Source organism: Schistocerca gregaria, chromosome 3 (assembly GCF_023897955.1).
Source record: "Schistocerca gregaria isolate iqSchGreg1 chromosome 3, iqSchGreg1.2, whole genome shotgun sequence".
NCBI lineage: Eukaryota > Metazoa > Arthropoda > Insecta > Orthoptera > Acrididae > Schistocerca > Schistocerca gregaria.
In genome coordinates, this window is record NC_064922.1 from 118,708,089 (window position 1) to 118,731,055 (window position 22,967).

Consider the following 22,967-nt stretch of genomic DNA (forward strand, 5'->3'; position numbering starts at 1 on the left):
ATAAATCCTAGAGCTCATAATAATGGTGGATTGAACTTGAATTTAGTTCCATATAATGTAGCTAATCATCTAAATACCTTAATTCCTGTAGGTACAGCAATAATTATTGTTGCTGATGTAAAATATGCTCGTGTGTCAACATCCATTCCTACTGTAAATATATGATGTGCTCATACAATAAATCCTATTAGTCCAATTGATAATATAGCATAAATTATACCTAATGTTCCAAATGATTCAATTTTTCCTCTTTCTTGACATACAATATGTGAAATAATTCCGAATCCCGGTAGAATTAAAATATAAACTTCTGGGTGTCCAAAGAATCAAAATAGATGTTGATATAGAATTGGGTCACCCCCTCCTGCAGGGTCAAAGAATGATGTATTTAAATTTCGATCTGTTAATAATATAGTAATAGCTCCTGCTAAAACTGGAAGTGAAAGAAGGAGAAGTAATGCTGTAATAGCTACAGATCATACAAATAAAGGTGTTTGATCTAAAGTTATACTTTCTGATCGTATATTAATTGCTGTTGTAATGAAATTCACTGCACCAAGAATAGATGATACATTTGCTAAGTGCAGTGAAAAAATAGCTAGATCTACAGATGCACCCCCGTGTGCAATAGCTCCTGCTAGAGGAGGGTAAACTGTTCATCCTGTACCAGCACCATTATCTACTATAGAAGATGTAAGAAGAAGGGTTAGTGAAGGTGGTAGTAATCAAAAACTTATATTATTTATTCGTGGAAATGCTATATCTGGTGCACCAATTATTAGTGGAACAAGTCAATTACCAAATCCACCAATTATAATAGGTATTACTATAAAGAAAATTATTACGAATGCGTGAGCTGTAATAATAACATTATAAATCTGGTCATCCCCAATTAGAGATCCGGGTTGGCCAAGTTCAGCACGAATAAGTATTCTTATTGATGTTCCTACTATTCCTGCTCATGCTCCAAATATGAAGTATAAAGTACCAATGTCCTTATGGTTTGTTGAGAATAATCATTTTTGCGGTAAGATGGCTGAATTTTAGGTGGTAGACTGTAAATCTACTTATGAGATGTTTTCTCTCTTATCATATTTAGGTCTTATATTCAATTATGATTCTAGACTGCAATTCTAGAGGTGTAAAATTTTACTAAGGCCTAAAAGATTATTCTTTTAATTATAACTTTGAAGGTTATTAGTTTGATTAACTTAAGTCCTTAGTATAATGAAATTAAGGTTGATATTGAAATCAATCCTATTGTTGAAATTATTACTGTTATAGGAAGAATGATTCTTGATTTTTGGGACTTTATCTTTATAGATCACGAATTTTCTGTGTATGATATAATTAGAGTTGAGAATCTAATACGTATATAGTAGTAGAGTGTAATTGTAGTTAATACAACTATAATAGTTATAATAGTTGTTATATTGTTTTCTATTAATGATTGTATTACAATTCATTTTGGTAAGAATCCAAGGAATGGTGGTAGTCCACCTAAAGATAATAAAGATAAGAATATTATGAATTTAATATCGGTTTTTATATTTCTGGCTGAATAAATTTGATTTATGAAAAATAAATTTATTTGCTTAAATAATAAAACTATAATTAATCTTAATAATGAGTAAATAATGAAGTATAGTTCTCAGATGTTTTCTCTGACTGTTAATGATCTAATTATTCAACCTAGATGTCTGATTGATGAATATGCTAAAAGTTGTCGTAAGGATGTTTGATTTAAACCTCCTATTGCCCCAATAATAATTCTTAAGATAATAATTGTTCAAATAAAAGTTCTTAATTGAATACAATAAGATAAGACCATTATTGGGGCGATTTTTTGTCATGTTATTAATGTTAAACAATTATTTCATCTTGATGCTCCTATAACTTCTGGAAATCAGAAATGGAAAGGTGCAGCTCCAATCTTTAATAATAGTCTAGATCTAATTATTATTGATGGGATAAATTCTGTTTCCCATCCCATGGGATATTTTATTTGAATCAGCAAAATTGAAAATAATAATATTGTCGATGCTATTGCTTGGACAATAAAATATTTAATTGATGATTCGTTTATTATTATATTTTTATTTCTTGTTAGGAGCGGAATAAATGAAAGTAAGTTGATCTCAAGTCCTATTCAAACCCCAAATCAGGAATTTGATGAAATGGACAGGATCGTTCCTATCATTAATGTTGATAGGAAGAGAAGTTTTGTAGAGTTGTTGGTCATTAAAAAGGAGAGGATTGATACCTCTATAAATGGGGTATGAACCCATTAGCTTGTTTAGCTTACCTTTTTACATTAAGGTGTATGATGCACGTTAGTTTTTGATACTAAAGGAGGTAGTTTAATTCTATCTTATGTAATTTTAATGAAGGTAATTTTATTTACTTTATTTACCCTATCAAGGTAACCCTTTAATCAGGCACTTCATTTATTTAATATATAAATCGAAAGTTTTTTTTTGAAATTCATTTATGTATTATTTTGTTTAATTAGGATTAATTTATCCTGCTCATTTTATATATATATATATATATATATATATATATATATATATATATATATATATATATATATATATATATATATATATATATATATATATATATATAATAAATAATTTAAATTAATATATTACATTTAATTGAAATTAAAAGATTATAAGTTCATCTTACCATTATCAATTGATTATTTTAATGCACTTATTTACCTAGGATTATAGCTACTTATGTTTTTAGCTTAAAATAGGTTATTATAATATAATCTATATAATAATATGTAATTTAATATTTATTATTATTATAATTGGATATAATAAATAAAATTATTAATTTAAATATAAAATATTATAATTAATATAAATAATTATATTAATTATAATAATATAATTATATAAATTATCTATAATTAGATTTTTTAACTTATATATATGAAAGTTAACTTAATATAAAAAAAAGAATTCATATTAATAACATATTATATTAAATTACATAATTGTATAAAATATATTTATTATATTATTTAATCTTTCTTTATTTATTTGTGAAAAGAAAGATTAAATAAGAAAGAATATAATACATTTATTGCTATACATGTTCCATATTAATCTTTAATTATATATAATAGAGAAGTTGTTGTGGTCATACATAGGGGCGTTTCTTTTTTTTGTTATTGTTTGTGGTTTTTTCTTTTTTTTTCTTTAAATATTTGAATCTTTTATTTTTTCCTGATTTGATAAATTTAAAAATTTCTTATTTTTTATTTTTAAAAGTAATATTCTTGCTTGTTTATTCACTTTTTCTTTGTATTATATGTAAGTTTTGTTAGACTAAATGTTCTTTTTGCAGTAATTTGATTTAATTATCAAGTGATTTTGGATTTAGCAATTGATTTAGTATCGGCATAATTCGTGCCAGCAGCCGCGGTTATACGATTGATACAAGTGAATATTATTGGTTAAAACAGTTGTTTATATTATTAGGGTTGAAATATAAATTTGTAAGGTGAAATGTTAAAATTTATTTGTGGCCCTTTTTATGAATCTGTGAAATTTAAATAATAAACTAGGATTAGATACCCTATTATTTTAAATGTTAATTATATTTACCAGGGTACTATTAGTTAAGGTCTTTAAACCCAAAGAATTTGGCGGTATCTCATTCCATTCAGAGGAACCTACCCCATGATTGATAATACACGATTTACTCTACTTAATTTATTTGTTTGTATATCTCCGTTATCAGAGAATCTTTTTAGAGTTATAATTCTCAAGATTTATAATTATAAAATATTTCAGGTCAAGGTGCAGCTTATAGTTAAGAGGAGGTGGGTTACAATAGATTTTTGTTTATAACGGATTTGATAGTGAAATACTGTTAATGAAGGTGGATTTGATAGTAATTTAATTTATTTAATTTAACTGATATTGGCTCTGAGATGTGTACACATCGCCCGTCGCTCTCATTATTGATTATTCTATTTTATTTTAAAGTAGCTTCAATTTAGATGAGATAAGTCGTAACATAGTAGATGTACTGGAAAGTGTATCTAGGAAGAGTTTCAAATTATAACTTATTAGTAAAGTGTTTCATTTACACTGAAAATTTTTCTGTGCAAATCAGGATATCTTGATTATTTATTTTATTATATTTATTTTTTGTTTATTTAATTATTTAATATAAATATTTTTATTGTATTTTTGTCTTAGTATATTTTATAGAATTGATTTTTTAAATTATAGTTTATTGGTAATGTAAGTGTTTTATGAAATATTATTCTAAATTTTTTTAAGTAGATTTAATTTATTGTACCTTTTGTATCAGGGTTTATCAAAATTTTAGTATTTATTTTACTTGTCTCGATTTGGGTTGATTTGTAAATAATTTATAGTTAATGTATCATAATTATTATTAAATTATTTATAGAAATGAGATGTTAATCGTTTCCCAAGATATCTAGTTTCTTAAGAAAAAATTTAATTTTTTAAAGTTATTTGTTTTTATTTAATTTTTTAAGTAAAAATATTAACTTATTTATTCTTTAAGGGATAAGCTTTGAAGTTAATAACCTATAATCTATTTTATAGAAATATAATAGTAAGCTTTAAACCAGCTATCTTTAAGATTACGTTTTAGTTCATTATTTTTTATTTTGATTTTATAAATATTTTAGGTTTTTTATTAAGATTATTAATTTAATTTTAAAATTTTTGTAATAATGATAGAATTAGTATATTTATTTGTATAAAATTTTTACCTTGTGAACTTATTATAAGGAACTAGGCAAAATTGATTTCCGCCTGTTTATCAAAAACATGTCCTCTTGTTTATATTTTGAGGTCTGGCCTGCTCACTGAGCGTATTTTTAAAGAGCCGCGGTATTTTGACCGTGCAAAGGTAGCATAATCATTAGTCTCTTAATTAGTGGCTGGAATGAATGGCTTGACGAGAAATCAACTGTCTCTTAATAAATTTTTGAATTTAACTTTTGAGTCAAAAGGCTTAAATTCTTCTTTAGGACGAGAAGACCCTACAGAGCTTGACATTTTACTTTTATATAGTTTCTTGTTTGTCTTTCTATATTTAATGATGATGTTTTGTTGGGGTGACATGAAGAATAGATAAACTCTTCATTATTATATCATTTATTTATGTTTGTTATTTTGATCCATAATTTATGATCATAAGATTAAGTTACCTTAGGGATAACAGCGTAATTGTTTTTGAGAGCTCATATCGACAAAGCAGATTGCGACCTCGATGTTGGATTAAGAAAAATTTTGGGTGCAGGAGCCCAATGATTAGGTCTGTTCGACCTTTAAATTCTTACATGATCTGAGTTCAGACCAGCGTGAGCCAGGTCGGTTTCTATCCTAAGATTATTAATCCATATTAGTACGAAAGGACCATATGGTTAAAATATTTTTTGTTATATTGATTAATATTAATTTATTTACTATTTTGACAGATTAATGTGTTGAATTTAGAATTCATTTATGTAGATTTTTTCTACAAATAGTATTGATACTTTATGATTTATTTATATTTATTTTGAATTTTCTTTTATTGGTTATTTGAGTTTTAATTAGTGTTGCCTTTTTAACTTTATTAGAGCGTAAGGTTTTAGGTTATATTCAGATTCGAAAGGGTCCAAATAAGGTAGGTGTTGTTGGAATTCCTCAGCCATTTAGAGATGCTATTAAGTTAATTTGTAAGGAGCAGCCAATTCCTATTATATCTAATTACCTACTTTATTATTTTTCCCCTGTTTTTAATTTAATGATTTCTTTAGCCGTTTGAGTAATTTTTCCTTATTTAACTTATATGTGTTCTTTTTCTTATGGATTTTTATTTTTTTTATGTTGTACTAGATTAGGTGTTTATACTGTTATAATTGCTGGTTGATCTTCTAATTCAAATTATTCATTATTAGGTTCTCTTCGTTCTGTTGCTCAAACAATTTGTTATGAAGTTAGTTTAGCTTTAATTTTATTGTCTTTAATTATTTTAATTGGTAGTTTTAATATGTTTGATTTTATAAACTATCAGCTTTATTGTTGATTTATTATTATTTCTTTTCCTTTTGCTTTAGCTTGTTTTGCTTCTTGTTTAGCTGAAACTAATCGTACTCCTTTTGATTTTGCTGAAGGGGAATCTGAGTTAGTTTCAGGATTTAATATTGAGTATGGTGCGGGTGGTTTTACTTTAATTTTTTTAGCTGAATATACTAGAATTGTCTTCATAAGAATGTTATTGGCTTTAATTTTTTTAGGCGGTGATTTTTATTCTTTTATATTTTTTATTAAGCTTGCTATTATATCTTTTGGTTTTATTTGGGTTCGTGGGACATTACCACGGTTTCGTTATGATAAATTAATGTAATAGCTTGAAAAGTTTTTTACCTTTATCTTTGAATTTTTTTTATTTTCTTTGTTGGTTTAAAGATTTTATTTATCTCATTTGTTTAGTGAAATTTTTTGAGAAAAGTTAATAGAAGAGTTAAACTTCTAATTTTATGTTTTCAAAACATATGCTTTTCCTAAGCTAATTAACTTTATTCCTTAATTAATTTATCTCATGCGTTTGCAATATGGACATTAATTAAGAAATATGTAAAGTAAATAATTGTTAAGATTTGACCTGTTATAATATAAGGTTCTTCAACAGGTCGTTTACCAATTCACGTTAGTAAGCATACAACAACTACTATGATTCAGAATAAAATTTGATTAATAGGGTAAAATTGAATGCCTCGGAATGGTGTTTTTTATAAAATGGTAAAATTATTAAGATTCTAATTGATAAAAATAATGCAATAACACCTCCTAACTTATTAGGGATAGATCGTAGAATTGCATATGCAAATAGGAAATATCACTCTGGTTGAATGTGAACTGGTGTTACTAATGGGTTGGCAGGTACAAAGTTATCTGGATCTCCTAATAGGTAAGGATTGATTAAACATAGTATAATTAATAATGATGTTATTATTACAAATGTAATAGAATCCTTAAAGGTAAAGTATGGATGGAATGGAATTTTTTCAATATCTCCATTTAGTCCAAGAGGATTATTAGATCCTGTTTGGTGAAGAAAAAATAAATGAATTGCTGCTATAGCAGCAATAATAAATGGTAATACAAAATGGAATGTGAAGAATCGATTTAATGTTGCATTATCAACAGCGAATCCTCCTCATACTCATTGGACTAAATCTGTTCCTAAGTATGGGATTGCTGATAATAAATTAGTAATTACTGTTGCACCTCAAAAAGATATTTGGCCTCAGGGTAAGACATATCCTATAAATGCAGTTGCTATAACTAAAAATAAAATCACTGTACCAATTATTCAGGTATGTATATATATATAAGATCCGTAGTAAATTCCCCGTCCTACATGTAAGTAAATACAAATAAAAAATATAGATGCTCCATTTGCATGTAAGGTTCGGATAATTCAACCATTATTTACGTCTCGGCAGATGTGTACTACACTACTGAATGCTATTTCAATATTTGATGTATAATGTATAGCTAAAAATAGTCCAGTTACGATTTGAATTACCAAACATAACCCTAATAGGGATCCAAAATTTCATCAAAATGAAATATTTGTTGGAGCAGGTAAGTCAATTAAAGAGTTATTAATAATTTTAATTAAAGGATGTCTTAATCGTAAGGGTTTATTCATTAGTAATTATCTTATTTTACGAATAGGTCCCTGATTAATATTGGTGATTTTAACAACTGCTAGTAGTGCTAAAAATAAAGAAATTATTATTATTATTGTAATAATGAATGTTGGTCTATTATATAATTTTTCTAAAGATATTGTTATTTCTTGATAATTGATTGAATTATCAATATTTATAGTTTCGGTGTTTTTGAAAAAGTCTATAAATATAGATATATCTAGAATAATTAATATTGATATGATAAATACTCACATTATTAATGTAATAATTATAGTAATTGATTTAGGATGAAATATTTCGTTTGATGCAATTCTTGTAATTTAAATAAATAATACTAGTATACCACCAAGAAATGTTAAAAATAAAATATATGATAATCAATATCTTTCTATTATTGTTCCTGTTATTAATCCAACTAGGAATGTTTGAAGGATAATAAAAAGCATTATTGATATTGGGTGTCTTAATTTAATAAAATTAATATTTATTACATTTGATAATGATATAATTATTATTTTGATCATTTCAGGGGTTAGTTTATTTAAAATATCGGTTTTGGGGACCGATGATGGAAGCTTTTCCACCTCTGAAGTTTTAAAAGTGGGGGCTGGACTTATTTCCGGTTTACAAGACCGGCGTTTTTTTTAAACTATTAAAACTAATGTTTATATTCTCTATTTTTACTTCTTTATTGATTTATTTTGCTGGTGTTAATGTTTTTTCTTCTAAACGTAAATATTTATTAATGGTTCTTTTGAGATTAGAATATATTGTTCTTTCTTTATTTATATTAGTTATTGTTTTTCTTATTGAGTTTGATTATGATTATTTTTATCCTGTTATTTTTTTAGTTTTTTCTGTTTGTGAGGGTGCTTTAGGTCTTTCTATTTTAGTTTCAATAATTCGTTCTCATGGTAATGATTTTTTTAATTCTTTTGGTTTATCTTTATGTTAAAGTATTTATTTATAACTATTTTTTTGATCCCTCTTTGTTTATTAAATAATTGTTGATGGTTGGTTCATTCTTTAATGTTTCTGTCGTGTTTTGTTTTTATCATTTGTGTTTATTCATATGCTGATTTGAATATAATTAGATATTATTTTGGTATTGATTATTTTTCTTTTAGTTTAATTTTACTTAGTTTTTGGATTTGTTTTTAATAATCACTGCTAGAGGTTCAGTTTATTTAAGTTCATATCATTCTAATTTTTTTGTTTTTATGGTTTTGATTTTAATAATTATGCTTTATTGTTCATTTGCTAGATTAAGTCTTCTTTCTTTTTATATTTTTTTTAGGCTAGATTAGTTCCTACTTTACTTTTAATTTTGGGTTGGGGTTATCAACCTGAGCGTTTTCAGGCTGGTGTTTATTTAATTTTTTATACTTTGGTTGCTAGATTACCTTTATTATTAGTTTTATTTAAGGTTTATGATTTTTCTAATACTTTATATTTTCCTTTATTGGTTGATTTTGGTTCTTATTATTTTATGTTTTATGTATTTATAATTTTGGCTTTTTTAGTTAAGATACCTATATTTTTGGTTCATTTATGACTTCCTAAGGCTCATGTAGAGGCCCCTATTTCAGGTAGAATAATTTTTGCTGGTGTTTTATTAAAGTTAGGTGGTTATGGTATTTTTCGTGTTATAAAGGTTATTTCTTATTTGGGTTTAAAGTTTAATTATTTTTGATTATCTTTAGGTTTATCTGGGGGTGTTATTGTAAGATTTATTTGTTTTCGTCAGGTTGATTTAAAGTCTTTAATTGCATATTCTTCTGTTGCTCATATAAGAATGGTTATTGGTGGATTGATGACTATGAATTGATGAGGTTGTGTAGGTTCTCTTTCTCTAATGGTTGGTCATGGTTTATGTTCTTCTGGTTTATTTTGTTTATCTAATATTATTTATGAACGTTTAGGTAGACGAAGATTATTAATTAACAAGGGTATAATTAATTTGATGCCAAGAATGGCTTTATGATGATTTCTTTTAAGATCATCAAATATGGCTGCTCCTCCTTCTTTAAATTTGGTAGGTGAAATTAGATTATTAAATAGAATTATATCTTGATCTTCTTTTAGATTCTTTGCTTTGATTTTTTTATCTTTTTTTAGAGCTGTTTATACTTTGTATATATATTCTTATTCTCAGCATGGGAATTATTATTCTGGTGTTTATACTTGTTCTCTTGGTTATTTTCGTGAATATCATCTTTTACTTTTACATTGATTGCCTTTAAATATTCTCTGTTTAAAGGGTGAATATTTCTTTGTTTAGTTTGCTTAAGTATTTTAATTAAAAATATTGTTTTGTGGAATCAATGATATGAAGTTTTTCATCTTAGGCCGTGAATTTATTTTCTATTTGTTCTTTGAGTTTTTTTTCTTTGTTTATTTCGAGAACTATAATTTTTATTTTAGGTATTTATTATTTAATAATTGATTATAGAGTTTTTGTTGAGTGAGAGCTTTTCAATTTAAATGGTTCTATAGTTGTTATAACTTTAATTTTGGATTGAATATCTCTTATTTTTATATCTTTTGTTATATATATTTCTTCTTTGGTTATTTATTATAGAGAGGATTATATATCTGGTGAAAAGAATATAAATCGTTTTATTATTATTGTTTTAATATTTATTCCTTCTATAGTTTTTTTAATTATTAGTCCTAATTTAATTAGAATTTTATTGGGTTGAGATGGTTTAGGTTTAGTTTCTTATTGTTTAGTTATTTATTATCAAAATGTAAAATCTTATAGTGCTGGTATATTAACTGCACTTTCTAATCGTATTGGTGATGTTTCTATTTTAATTTCTATTGCATGAATGTTAAATTTTGGTGGTTGAAATTATATTTATTATTATGATTTTATTTCTAATTCTTTTGAAATAAAGCTCATTACTATATTAATTGTTTTAGCAGCTATAACTAAGAGAGCTCAGATTCCTTTCTCTTCATGACTTCCTGCTGCTATAGCAGCTCCTACTCCTGTTTCTGCTTTAGTTCATTCTTCTACTCTTGTTACTGCTGGTGTTTATTTATTAATTCGTTTTAGACCAATATTGGATACTTATAATTGTGGTTGATTTTTACTTTTAATTGGTTGTATAACTATATTTATGGCTGGATTGGGTGCTAATTTTGAATTTGATTTGAAGAAGATTATTGCTCTTTCTACTTTAAGACAACTTGGTTTAATAATAAGAATTTTGGCTATGGGTTATCCAAAGCTTGCATTTTTTTCATTTATTGGCTCATGCTTTATTTAAGGCATTATTATTTATATGTGCAGGTTCAATAATTCATAATTTGAAGGATTCTCAGGATATTCGTTTTATAGGATCAATTGTTAATTTCATACCTTTAACTTCAGTTTGTTTTAATGTTTCTAGTTTATCTTTGTGTGGAATACCTTTTTTAGCGGAATTTTATTCGAAGGATTTAATTCTTGAGATGGTTTGTTTAAGATGAATTAATTGTTTAATTTTTTTTCTACTAGTTTAACTGCTTCTTATTCTTTTCGTTTGTTTTATTATTCAATATCTGGTGATAATAATTTTTATTCTAGATTTTCTTTTGATGATAAGGGTTATTATATTTCATTTGGAATAATTGGTCTATTGTTTGTTGCTGTTTTTGGTGGTAGTCTTTTATCTTGATTAATTTTTCCTATTCCTCATGTGATTGCTTTACCTTATTATTTAAAGTTTTTAACTATTACAGTTGTTATTTTAGGTGCTTATTTAGGTTATCTTATTTCTAATTTTGATTTTTCTCATAATTTATTTTCTTTAAGTATACTTTCTTTTGTTAGATTTGCTGGTTCTATATGATTTATACCTTTTCTTTCAACTAAGTTTATTAGATATATTCCTTTAAAAATAGGTTATTATTCATCTAAGTCATTTGATTATGGTTGAGGTGAATTACTTGGTGGTCAAGGTTTATATAGATTATTTATTTATTTAATTGGTTATATTCAAGGTTGATATGATTCTAATTTCAAGATTTATCTTTTAACTTTTATTTTTTGAATATTTATTTTGGTAATATTGTTTTTCGTTTACTTAAATAGCTTATAATTAGAGCGTGACACTGAAGATGTTAAGGAAGTATTTTCACTTTTAGGTATTTATAAATATAGATATATTATTTTTACAGTGAAAATGTAATGTTTTATTTAAACTATATAAATTTTAGAAATGTTAACGGAGTTTAACCGCTAATATAAAAAGTTAGCAGCTTTCATATTGGCTTTACATTTCCTTAATTGGAACTATTATAGTTCAATTATATTATTAACAGTAATACGCCTCTTTTTGGCTTCAATTAATAAGAATAAGGGTAGTACATACCAATCTTTCAGGTCGAAACTGACTGCAATATTTCGCTTCTTATTCTATTTAAGGTTGATTGATATTATCAATACTTTTTGAATGCAACCCAAATGTTATATTTAACTACAACCCTTTATTCTGCTCATTGTAATGCTCCTTGGTTTCATTCATGGTATAGTCCGCCTAATAGAACTAGAATAAAAAATATTGTTGATACTGTTCAGATTATAATGTCTGAAGTTTTAAAAATAATTACAATTGGTAGAATTAGTGCAATTTCTACATCAAAAATTAAAAAGATTACTGCGATTAGGAAGAATCGTAGTGAGAATGGTATTCGTGCTGATCTTTTTGGATCAAACCCACATTCAAATGGTGATCTTTTTTCTCGATCATTAATTTATTTTTTTGATAGTGTTGTTGCCAGGTTTATAACAATTATTGGAATAATAAATCTAATGAAAACTCTTGTTGATAGAATTAGAATTGTTTTTCTTGATTTATATCAAGCTTTCTGATTGGAAGTCAAATGTACTATTTATACTAGAAAAACAATTATCTACCTCATCAATAAATAGAGATATATAAGAATAATCATACTACGTCTACGAAGTGTCAGTATCATGCTGCTGCTTCAAATCCAAAGTGATGTCTTGGTGAAAATTGATTTATTGAGTGTCGAAGTAGACATGTTTAAAAAAAGATTATTCCAATAATTACGTGTAAACCATGGAATCCTGTTGCAACAAAGAATGTTGATCCATAAACTGCATCTGCAATGGTAAAAGATGCTTCTCAATATTCATATGCTTGAAGTATTGTAAAGTATAGTCCTAATAACACTGTGAAGAATAATCCTTGTAGTGCTTGAGTATGATTAGATTCCATTAAACTATGATGTGCTCATGTTACTGTTACTCCTGATGCTAAAAGAATAGCTGTATTAAGTAATGGAATTTGTATAGGGTTAAAGGGTTGAATTCCTATTGGAGGTCATAGTATTCCTAGTTCAATTGTTGGTGCTAATCTTCTTCTAAAGAATGCTCAAAAAAAAAAGAAACGAAAAATAATACCACTGATGCAATAAATAAAATTATTCCTCATCATAATCCAATTGATACAAATCCTGTATGTAATCCTTGATATGTTCCTTCTCGTACTACATCTCGTCATCATTGAATTATGGTTAGTAGGGTAATTCCAAATCCAATTATGAATAAGTTAATATTAAATAGGTGGAATCATTTTGCTAGTCCTGATACTAGGACTATTGCTCCAATTGCTCCTGTTAATGGTCAAGGTCTATAGTCTACTAAGTGGAATGGGTGGTTTGAGTGAGTTGTTAACATAGGTTTAATGTACTTCTCTAGAATATAGAGTTCTTAGAATTGAGAAAACATAGGCTTGAATTATTGCTACTGCTGATTCTAGAATTAATAGAAGTATTTGTCCAATAATTAGTAATGAGATTAAGTTTATTGCTATAGATGGTCCTGTGTTTCCTAATAAGGTTAATAATAAGTGTCCTGCAATTATATTTGCTGCCAACCGTACTGCTAATGTACCTGGTCGAATAACATTACTAATTGTTTCAATTAGTACTATAAATGATATTAATGCAGGCGGTGTACCTTGTGGTACAAGGTGTGTAAATATATGATTAGTATGGTTAATTCATCCAAATAATATAAATCTTAGCCATATAGGTAGGGCAATTGCAAATGTTAATGCTAAATGTCTTGTTCTAGTAAAAATATAAGGGAATAATCCTATGAAATTATTAAATAATATTATAATAAAAATTGAGATGAAAATGAATGTTGTTCCATTAAATGATTTTGGTCCAAGAAGTGTTTTAAATTCATTATGTAAGATTAAATTTAGTTTATTTAAGATATTGTTAATTCGTGATGGTGTAAGTCAAAATAGTGATGGGATTAATAATAGTCCTAGAAATGTTCTAGTTCAATTTAATGATAAATTAAAGATGTTAGTTGATGGGTCAAATGTTGAGAATAGATTTGTTATCATTTTCAATTTAAGTTTTTTATTTCAATTGTTCCTTTTTCTGCTCTTTTAATAAGGTTAGGTTTAAATGAGAAGAAGTTTATTTGATTAAACAAGATTAATGTAGCTGAAAATATAATGAATAGTGAGAATCATATAAGAGGGGATATTTGAGGGATTTGGATATAATTTCCCCATCAGAAGTAGTCGTTAATTTACTATTATTTGGTTTAAGAGACCATTACTTACTTTCAGTCATCTGATGAATTTCAAGGTGTACTAATTTTTTTAGTTACTTTAGATTGACACTCTAATGTTATTTATTTTAACTAACTCCTTAAATTATCTTAGATAATCACTTAATAAATAAATTTACTGAAGTGCTTTCAATTACAATTGGTATAAATCTGTGGTTTGCTCCACAGATTTCTGAGCATTGTCCAAAAAATAATCCAGGTCGATTTATTGTGAATGTTCCTTGATTTAACCGACCTGGCGTTGCATCAATTTTAACCCCTAATGCAGGAACTGCTCATGAGTGTAGAACATCTGATGCTCTTGTTAATACTCGTACTTCTGTATTTATTGGTAGGATTGTTCGGTTATCTACATCTAGCAGTCGAAATCCATCATTTTCTAGGTCTTGTTCTGGTGTTATATAAGTGTCAAATTCTACGTCTGTGAAGTCTGAATATTCATATCTTCAATATCATTGTCGTCCAATGGTTTTAATTGTAATTATTGCATCTACTGAATCATCAAGTAAATATAATAGTCGTAATGATGGAAGGGCAATAAAAATTAATGTAATTGCTGGTAAAGCTGTTCAGATTGTTTCAATTAAATGTCCATGAAGTATATTACGGTTAGTATAGGCAATAAATAATATATGACTTAGGGCATAACCTACAATTACTGTAATTAATAATAATACGACCATAGTATGATCATGAAAGAATGATAATTGCTCCATTAATGGTGAAGCTCCATCTTGAAGAGATAAATTTGATCATGTTGCCATTAATAAATATTTTCTAATAAAAGGTCAAACCTTTATTTGTAGAGCTTAAATCTACTGCACTAATCTGCCATATTAGAATCTAGAGATTAATGGTAATTCTGAGTAACTATGTTCTGCAGGAGGGTTATTTTGTAGTCATTCTGTTGATCTTCTTATGTTAGCTCTAAATATAATTGCTCGGTTTGTAACCATTCTTCCTCATATAATTACAATGAATATAATGATTCCTACAATAGAAATTGTAGACCCAATTCTTGATACTACGTTTCATGATGTATATGCGTCTGGGTAGTCTGAGTATCGTCGAGGTATTCCTGCTAATCCTAGGAAGTGTTGAGGAAAGAATGTTAAATTTACTCCAATGAATATAATTGTAAATTGGATTTTTAATCATGTATTATTTATAGTTAATCCTGTAAATAGTGGATATCATTGAATGACACCTCCTATAATTGCAAATACTGCTCCTATAGATAATACATAATGAAAGTGGGCTACTACATAATATGTATCATGTAATACAATATCAAGTGATGAATTTGCTAATACTAATCCTGTTAATCCACCAATTGTAAATAGGAAAATAAATCCTAGAGCTCATAATAATGGTGGATTGAACTTGAATTTAGTTCCATATAATGTAGCTAATCATCTAAATACCTTAATTCCTGTAGGTACAGCAATAATTATTGTTGCTGATGTAAAATATGCTCGTGTGTCAACATCCATTCCTACTGTAAATATATGAATTGCTCATACAATAAATCCTATTAGTCCGATTGATAATATAGCATAAATTATACCTAATGTTCCAAATGATTCAATTTTTCCTCTTTCTTGACATACAATATGTGAAATAATTCTGAATCCCGGTAGAATTAAAATATAAACTTCTGGGTGTCCAAAGAATCAAAATAGATGTTGATATAGAATTGGGTCACCCCCTCCTGCAGGGTCAAAGAATGATGTATTTAAATTTCGATCTGTTATTAATATAGTAATAGCTCCTGCTAAAACTGGAAGTGAAAGAAGGAGAAGTAATGCTGTAATAGCTACAGATCATACAAATAAAGGTGTTTGATCTAAAGTTATACTTTCTGATCGTATATTAATTGCTGTTGTAATGAAATTCACTGCACCAAGAATAGATGATACACCTGCTAAGTGCAGTGAAAAAATAGCTAGATCTACAGATGCACCCCCGTGTGCAATAGCTCCTGCTAGAGGAGGGTAAACTGTTCATCCTGTACCAGCACCATTATCTACTATAGAAGATGTAAGAAGAAGGGTTAGTGAAGGTGGTAGTAATCAAAAACTTATATTATTTATTCGTGGAAATGCTATATCTGGTGCACCAATTATTAGTGGAACAAGTCAATTACCAAATCCACCAATTATAATAGGTATTACTATAAAGAAAATTATTACAAATGCGTGAGCTGTAATAATAACATTATAAATCTGGTCATCCCCAATTAGAGATCCGGGTTGGCCAAGTTCAGCACGAATAAGTATTCTTATTGATGTTCCTACTATTCCTGCTCATGCTCCAAATATGAAGTATAAAGTACCAATGTCCTTATGGTTTGTTGAGAATAATCATTTTTGCGGTAAGATGGCTGAATTTTAGGTGGTAGACTGTAAATCTACTTATGAGATGTTTTCTCTCTTATCATATTTAGGTCTTATATTCAATTATGATTCTAGACTGCAATTCTAGAGGTGTAAAATTTTACTAAGGCCTAAAAGATTATTCTTTTAATTATAACTTTGAAGGTTATTAGTTTGATTAACTTAAGTCCTTAGTATAATGAAATTAAGGTTGATGTTGAAATCAATCCTATTGTTGAAATTATTACTGTTATAGGAAGAATGATTCTTGATTTTTGGGACTTTATCTTTATAGATCACGAATTTTCTGTGTATGATATAATTAGAGCTGAGAATCTAATACGTATATAGTAGTAGAGTGTAATTGTAGTTAATACAACTATAATAGTTATAATAGTTGTTATATTGTTTTCTATTAATGATTGTATTACAATTCATTTTGGTAAGAATCCAAGGAATGGTGGTAGTCCACCTAAAGATAATAAAGATAAGAATATTATGAATTTAATTTCGGTTTTTATATTTCTGGCTGAATAAATTTGATTTATGAAAAATAAATTTATTTGCTTAAATAATAAAACTATAATTAACCTTAATAGTGAGTAAATAATGAAGTATAGTTCTCAGATGTTTTCTCTGACTGTTAATGATCTAATTATTCAACCTAGATGTCTGATTGATGAATATGCTAAAAGTTGTCGTAAGGATGTTTGATTTAAACCTCCTATTGCCCCAATAATAATTCTTAAGATAATAATTGTTCAAATAAAAGTTCTTAATTGAATACAATAAGATAAGACCATTATTGGGGCGATTTTTTGTCATGTTATTAATGTTAAACAATTATTTCATCTTGATGCTCCTATAACTTCTGGAAATCAGAAATGGAAAGGTGCAGCTCCAATCTTTAATAATAGTCTAGATCTAATTATTATTGATGGGATAAATTCTGTTTCCCATCCCATGGGATATTTTATTTGAATCAGCAAAATTGAAAATAATAATATTGTCGATGCTATTGCTTGGACAATAAAATATTTAATTGATGATTCGTTTATTATTATATTTTTATTTCTTGTTAGGAGCGGAATAAATGAAAGTAAGTTGATCTCAAGTCCTATTCAAACCCCAAAACAGGAATTTGATGAAATGGACAGGATCGTTCCTATCATTAATGTTGATAGGAAGAGAAGTTTTGTAGAGTTGTTGGTCATTAAAAAGGAGAGGATTGATACCTCTATAAATGGGGTATGAACCCATTAGCTTGTTTAGCTTACCTTTTTACATTAAGGTGTATGATGCACGTTAGTTTTTGATACTAAAGGAGGTAGTTTAATTCTATCTTATGTAATTTTAATGAAGGTAATTTTATTTACTTTATTTACCCTATCAAGGTAACCCTTTAATCAGGCACTTCATTTATTTAATATATAAATCGAAAGTTTTTTTTGAAATTCTTTTATGTATTATTTTGTTTAATTAGGATTAATTTATCCTGCTCATTTTATTTTTTTATATATATATATAATAAATAATTTATATTAATATATTACATTTAATTGAAATTAAAGTATTATAAGTTCATCTTACCATTATCAATTGATTATTTTAATGCAATTATTTACCTAGGATTATAGCTACTTATGTTTTTAGCTTAAAATAGGTTATTATAATATAATATATATAATAATATGTAATTTAATATTTAATATTATTATAATTGGATATAATAAATAAAATTATTAATTTAAATATAAAATATTATAATTAATATAAATAATTATATTAATTATAATAATATAATTATATAAATTATCTATAATTAGATTATTTAACTAATATATATGAAAGTTAACTTAATATAAAAAAAAGAATTCATATTAATAACATATTGCATTAAATTACATAATTGTATAAAATATATTTATTATATTATTTAATCTTTCTTTATTTATTAGTGAAAAGAAAGATTAAATAAGAAAGAATATAATACATTTATTGCTATACATGTTCTATATTAATCTTTAATTATATATAATAGAGAAGTTGTTGTGGTCATACATAGGGGCGTTTCTTTTTTTTTTGTTAATGTTTGTGGTTTTTTTCTTTTTTTTTCTTTAAATATTTGAATCTTTTATTTTTTCCTGATTTGATAAATTTAAAAATTTCTTATTTTTTATTTTTAAAAGTTTTATTCTTGCTTGTTTATTCACTTTTTCTTTGTATTATATGTAAGTTTTGTTAGACTAAATGTTCTTTTTGCAGTAATTTGATTTAATTATCAAGTGATTTTGGATTTAGCAATTGATTTAGTATCTTCATAATTCGTGCCAGCAGCCGCGGTTATACGATTGATACATGTGAATATTATTGGTTAAAACAGTTGTTTATATTATTAGGGTTGAAATATAAATTTGTAAGGTGAAATGTTAAAATTTATTTGTGGCCCTTTTTATGAATCTGTGAAATTTAAATAATAAACTAGGATTAGATACCCTATTATTTTAGAGTTATATTATTTAGAGTTATAATTCTCAAGATTTATAATTATAAAATATTTCAGGTCAAGGTGCAGCTTATAGTTAAGAGGAGGTGGGTTACAATAGATTTTTGTTTATAACGGATTTGATAGTGAAATACTGTTAATGAAGGTGGATTTGATAGTAATTTAATTTATTTAATTTAACTGATATTGGCTCTGAGATGTGTACACATCGCCCGTCGCTCTCATTATTGATTATTCTATTTTATTTTAAAGTAGCTTCAATTTAGATGAGATAAGTCGTAACATAGTAGATGTACTGGAAAGTGTATCTAGGAAGAGTTTCAAGATATAACTTATTAGTAAAGTGTTTCAATTACACTGAAAATTTTTCTGTGCAAATCAGGATATCTTGATTATTTATTTTATTATATTTATTTTTTGTTTATTTAATTATTTAATATAAATAATTTTATTGTATTTTTGTCTTAGTATATTTTATAGAATTGATTTTTTAAATTATAGTTTATTGGTAATGTAAGTGTTTTATGAAATATTATTTTAAATTTTTTTAAGTAGATTTTTTTATTGTACCTTTTGTATCAGGGTTTATCTAAATTTTAGTATTTATTTTACTTGTCTCGATTTGGGTTGATTTATAAATAATTTATAGTTAATGTATCATAATTATTATTAAATTATTTATAGAATGAGATGTTAATCGTTTCCCAAGATATCTAGTTTCTTAAGAAAAAATTTAATTTTTTAAAGTTATTTGTTTTTATTTAATTTTTTAAGTAAAAATATTAACTTATTTATTCTTTAAGGGATAAGCTTTGAAGTTAATAACCTATAATTTATTTTATAGAAATATAATAGTAAGCTTTAAACCAGCTATCTTTAAGATTACGTTTTAGTTCATTATTTTTTATTTTGATTTTATAAATATTTTAGGTTTTTTATTAAGATTATTAATTTAATTTTAAAATTTTTGTAATAATGATAGAATTAGTATATTTATTTGTATAAAATTTTTACCTTGTGAACTTATTATAAGGAACTAGGCAAAATTGATTTCCGCCTGTTTATCAAAAACATGTCCTCTTGTTTATATTTTGAGGTCTGGCCTGCTCACTGAGCGTATTTTTAAAGAGCCGCGGTATTTTGACCGTGCAAAGGTAGCATAATCATTAGTCTCTTAATTAGTGGCTGGAATGAATGGCTTGACGAGAAATCAACTGTCTCTTAATAAATTTTTGAATTTAACTTTTGAGTCAAAAGGCTTAAATTCTTCTTTAGGACGAGAAGACCCTATAGAGCTTGACATTTTACTTTTATATAGTTTTTTGTTTGTCTTTCTATATTTAATGATGATGTTTTGTTGGGGTGGCATGAAGAATAGATGAACTCTTCATTATTATATCATTTATTTATGTTTGTTATTTTGATCCATAATTTATGATCATAAGATTAAGTTACCTTAGGGATAACAGCGTAATTGTTTTTGAGAGCTCATATCGACAAAGCAGATTGCGACCTCGATGTTGGATTAAGAAAAATTTTGGGTGCAGGAGCCCAATGATTGGGTCTGTTCGACCTTTAAATTCTTACATGATCTGAGTTCAGACCGGCGTTAGCCAGGTCGGTTTCTATCCTAAGATTATTAATCCATATTAGTACGAAAGGACCATATGGTTAAAATATTTTTTGTTATATTGATTAATATTAATTTATTTACTATTTTGACAGATTAATGTGTTGAATTTAGAATTCATTTATGTAGATTTTTTCTACAAATAGTATTGATACTTTATGATTTATTTATATTTATTTTGAATTTTCTTTTATTGGTTATTTGAGTTTTAATTAGTGTTGCCTTTTTAACTTTATTAGAGCGTAAGGTTTTAGGTTATATTCAGATTCGAAAGGGTCCAAATAAGGTAGGTTTTGTTGGAATTCCTCAGCCATTTAGAGATGCTATTAAGTTAATTTGTAAGGTGCAGCCAATTCCTATTATATCTAATTACCTACTTTATTATTTTTCCCCTGTTTTTAATTTAATGATTTCTTTAGCCGTTTGAGTAATTTTTCCTTATTTAACTTATATGTGTTCTTTTTCTTATGGATTTTTATTTTTTTTATGTTGTACTAGATTAGGTGTTTATACTGTTATAATTCCTGGTTGATCTTCTAATTCAAATTATTCATTATTAGGTTCTCTTCGTTCTGTTGCTCAAACAATTTCTTATGAAGTTAGTTTAGCTTTAATTTTATTGTCTTTAATTATTTTAATTGGTAGTTTTAATAAGTTTGATTTTATAAACTATCAGCTTTATTGTTGATTTATTATTATTTCTTTTCCTTTAGCTTTAGCTTGTTTTGCGTCTTGTTTAGCTGAAACTAATCGTACTCCTTTTGATTTTGCTGAAGGGGAATCTGAGTTAGTTTCAGGATTTAATATTGAGTATGGTGCGGGTGGTTTTACTTTAATTTTTTTAGCTGAATATACTAGAATTGTCTTCATAAGAATGTTATTGGCTTTAATTTTTTTAGGCGGTGATTTTTATTCTTTTATATTTTTTATTAAGCTTGCTATTATATCTTTTGGTTTTATTTGGGTTCGTGGGACATTACCACGGTTTCGTTATGATAAATTAATGTACTTAGCTTGAAAAAGTTTTTTACCTTTATCTTTGAATTTTTTTATTTTCTTTGTTGGTTTAAAGATTTTATTTATCTCATTTGTTTAGTGAAATTTTTTGAGAAAAGTTAATAGAAGAGTTAAACTTCTAATTTTATGTTTTCAAAACATATGCTTTTCCTAAGCTAATTAACTTTATTCCTTAATTAATTTATCTCATGCGTTTGCGACATGGACATTAATTAAGAAATATGTAAAGTAAATAATTGTCAAGATTTGACCTGTTATAATATAAGGTTCTTCAACAGGTCGTTTACGAATTCACGTTAGTAAGCATACAACAACTACTATAATTCAGAATAAAATTTGATTAATAGGGTAAAATTGAATGCCTCGGAATGGTGTTTTTTATAAAATGGTAAAATTATTAAGATTCTAATTGATAAAAATAATGCAATAACACCTCCTAACTTATTAGGGATAGATCGTAGAATTGCATATGCAAATAGGAAATATCACTCTGGTTGAATGTGAACTGGTGTTACTAATGGGTTGGCAGGTACAAAGTTATCTGGATCTCCTAATAGGTAAGGATTGATTAAACATAGTATAATTAATAATGATGTTATTATTACAAATGTAATAGAATCCTTAAAGGTAAAGTATGGATGGAATGGAATTTTTTCAATATCTCCATTTAGTCCAAGAGGATTATTAGATCCTGTTTGGTGAAGAAAAAATAAATGAATTGCTGCTATAGCAGCAATAATAAATGGTAATACAAAATGGAATGTGAAGAATCGATTTAATGTTGCATTATCAACAGCGAATCCTCCTCATACTCATTGGACTAAATCTGTTCCTAAGTATGGGATTGCTGATAATAAATTAGTAATTACTGTTGCACCTCAAAAAGATATTTGGCCTCAGGGTAAGACATATCCTATAAATGCAGTTTCTATAACTAAAAATAAAATCACTGTACCAATTATTCAGGTATGTATATATATATAAGATCCGTAGTAAATTCCCCGTCCTACATGTAAGTAAATACAAATAAAAAATATAGATGCTCCATTTGCATGTAAGGTTCGGATAATTCAACCATTATTTACGTCTCGGCAGATGTGTACTACACTACTGAATGCTAT

At 26.4% G+C, this 22,967-nt stretch overlaps 2 long non-coding RNA genes across 2 annotated transcripts; one reads left to right on the plus strand and one right to left on the minus strand.

Annotated features, from left to right (window-relative positions):
- Positions 1–4,946: 4,946 nt before the first annotated feature.
- On the minus strand, positions 4,947–20,906 carry LOC126356341 (uncharacterized). Its single transcript, XR_007565635.1, has 2 exons — positions 20,773–20,906; positions 4,947–5,330 (listed from the first exon to the last, which is right to left on the minus strand). It is a non-coding gene; the product is annotated as an uncharacterized LOC126356341 (long non-coding RNA).
- Positions 5,525–21,930, plus strand: LOC126356342 (uncharacterized). The gene is made up of 2 exons (XR_007565636.1): positions 5,525–5,947; positions 21,390–21,930. It is a non-coding gene; the product is annotated as an uncharacterized LOC126356342 (long non-coding RNA).
- The last annotated feature ends 1,037 nt before the right edge of the window (positions 21,931–22,967 follow it).